A 2,835-nucleotide genomic window follows, 5' to 3' on the forward strand; every position below is an offset into this window, starting at 1 on the left:
ATGTTCATTTCTCTCAATCTTTATGTTTTTATTCTATGTACTTCCCACGTACTTCTCGCCTTCATTGTCTTTCTTTATTTGACTTATTGTCTATTCACTTACCGCTTCTTTTTATCTTCATCGATGACTTGTCGTACACCTGACCGCTGTTAAACAATGAACTGGCAGAATCCATGCCGCACCGGACAAAATGCTTGGCGGCATTCTAGTTCTTTTTCTTTTCTGTGTTCAGGTGTCACCATTTGTCTTTCGTCCCTTCGGAGTCGGTAAAATAAGTACCAGTTGAATACTAGTGCCGGTATACGAGACTGTTTCCCCACCACCACCACCACAACCACAACAAGAAGTTGCTGCCGTTGTGGCAAAACATTGAAATAATAATAATAATTATTATCATTATTATATGTGATAAGAAATTTGCTTCCCAACCGCATGTTTTCCAGTTCGGTCTCATTACATGACACCTTAGGCAAGTGTCTTCTGCTTTAGCCCTGGGCCAACCAAAGCCTCAGGAGTAGATTTGGATGACGGGCGAAGGAGTGGCTCTGTAGTAAGAAGCTTGCTTCCCTACCACATGGCTCCGGGTTCAGTCCCACTGCGTGGCACCTTGAGCAAGTGTCTTCTACTCTACCCTCGGGCAGACCAAAGCCTTGTGAGTGGATTTAGTAGATGGAAACTGAAAGAAGCCTATATATATATATATACATATATATATACATATATATATATGTGTTTGTGTGTGTGTGTGTGTGTGTATACATAGAGAGATAGATAAATAGATAGAGAGAGAGAGAGAGGTTTGGTTGACGAGGTAAGAAATAATTGAGATTCAGTTGAATTAGGTACTTAAGTTGAAGCACCAAGTCAGTCCGGTATTATCTGCACAGCTCAAAGTGAGGTGAATAAAATCAAGATAAGCAACAGGATATCTAGCAGTAATGCAGTATGACTGGTTCAAGTGGTGAAACTGCATTACCACATGATATCCGGTTGCTTATTTTGAATATATATCATCATCATCATCATCGTTTAACGTCCGCTTTCCATGCTGGCATGGGTTTGATGGTTTGACTGAGGACTGGCGAGCCAGATAGCTGCACCAAGCTCCAATCTGATCTGGCAGAGTTTCTACAGCTGGATGCCCTTCCTAACGCCAACCACTCAAATAGTGTAGTGGGTGCTTTTACGTGCCACCGGCACAAGGGCCAGTCAGGCGGTACTGGCGACGGCCACGCTCAAATGGTGTTTTTTATGTACCACCTGCACAGGAGCCAGTCCAGTGGCACTGGCAACGACCTCGCTTGAATGTTGTTTTTCCCCTACCACCAGTACAAGTGCCAATAAGGCGACGCTGGTAATGATCACGCTCAAATGGTACTTTTTATGTGCCACTGAGCGACCCTGGTAACGGTCATGCTCGGATGGTGCTTTTAACGTTTCATTGGCACGGGTACCAGTCAGCCGGTGCTGTCGTCAGCCACATCAGCAAATTTGATTTTGATTGTGATTTTGCTTGCCTCAACAGGTCTTCATAAGCAAAGCATTAGTAGGCTGGTTACACCGCTGGTATAGGCCACGGGTTATGGTCTCACTTGGCTTGCCGGGTCTTCTCAAGCACAGCATATTCCAAAGGTCTCAGTCACTAGTCATTGCCTTGGTGAGGCCCAATGCATTTGTGTCTGTGTTTGCCCCTCCCATCGCTTGACCACCGATGTTGGTGTGTTTACATCCCCATAACTTGGCAGTTAAGCAAAAGAGACCAATAGAATAAGTGCTAGGCTTAGAAAGAACAAGTCCTGGGGTCAATTTGATGGACTGATGGCAGTGCTCCAGCATGGCTGCAGTCAAATGACTGAAACAAGTAAAAAAATATAAGAATAAAAACCATTGTGCATGTGTGTGTCTGTATTTGCACTTGTCTGTTCCTCTACCACTTGATAACCAGTATCGGTTTGTTTATGTCCCCAGAGCTTGGTGGTCAGCCCAAAACGGCCAATAGGATAAATAACAGACTTAAAAAAACAACAAGAAAACAAAAATAATGTCTTGGGCTTGATTTGTTTCGCTAAAACCGTTCAAGGCAGTGCTCCAGCATGGCTGCAGTCAAAACAGATAGAAATTAAAGAAAGAAAAATGATCACAAACCAAAAGGAAACAAATTGTCAAAGGCTATTATTAAATTGAGATAGCTACCCACTGCACACATAGACAGGCCAGACCAGACTGCTACCCTGCAAAAAAAAAAAAAAAAGAATCAGAAAAAAAAAGAAAAAGAAAATTACCTGCACCTTCAATTAATTGATACAAGGTTACTCACCAACTCAGTTTGACATCTGGTCACCAGACTTACTGTCTCCTCAGTTACCCTTTCTATGGCTACTACAAACTGATCTTTTGATCGTAGGAGCTGGCTAAACTATAGTCACACCTCTGTTTTGGCTCCACCAGACCCTTGCTCCTCATATGCTTTATCATATGCACTTATCAACCCTAGGACCCAAACCTTTATCATTTTACCACTTTCCCTGGTTTTATTTCTCACAGAAGTCATTGAACCCTCTAAAATTGCCTCCTGTGCAAAGATTTGTTTTTTTTTTGTTCTACAGTTGTGTCCAAGAATAATATTACATGGGTTGGCGGAGAGAGAAAGAAAGATAATGGTTGAAACAACAAAGAAAAAGATGAATAATAAATGCATACACATACACACTCTCTCACACACAGAGATATGTGTGTGTGTGTGTGATATACATATACATATATAGTTATGCGTATATGTGTATTTGTATCTCTATCTCACCCTCTCTGCCTCATATATATATATATATATATATA

General features: G+C 41.8%; 1 protein-coding gene and 1 long non-coding RNA gene across 5 annotated transcripts in view; one reads left to right on the forward strand and one right to left on the reverse strand.

The window, feature by feature from the left end:
* The window catches only part of LOC128247620 (uncharacterized), a 322,729-nt gene that overhangs the window by 311,147 nt on the left and 8,747 nt on the right, over nucleotides 1-2,835 (reverse strand). The window contains exon 3 of one of the 2 annotated variants that reach the window (XR_008263992.1): nucleotides 2,198-2,231. This is a non-coding gene — a long non-coding RNA (uncharacterized LOC128247620). Of the gene's footprint in view, nucleotides 1-26; nucleotides 2,232-2,835 lie in introns of those variants that run through there. The other variant, XR_008263991.1, reaches the window with a different exon arrangement.
* Nucleotides 1-2,835, forward strand: part of LOC106878542 (myocyte-specific enhancer factor 2C) — a 350,263-nt gene that overhangs the window by 51,154 nt on the left and 296,274 nt on the right. The gene's annotated exons all lie outside the window — the stretch shown is intronic.

This window comes from Octopus bimaculoides, chromosome 4 (assembly GCF_001194135.2).
Source record: "Octopus bimaculoides isolate UCB-OBI-ISO-001 chromosome 4, ASM119413v2, whole genome shotgun sequence".
In the NCBI taxonomy this organism is placed as follows: Eukaryota; Metazoa; Mollusca; class Cephalopoda; order Octopoda; family Octopodidae; genus Octopus; species Octopus bimaculoides.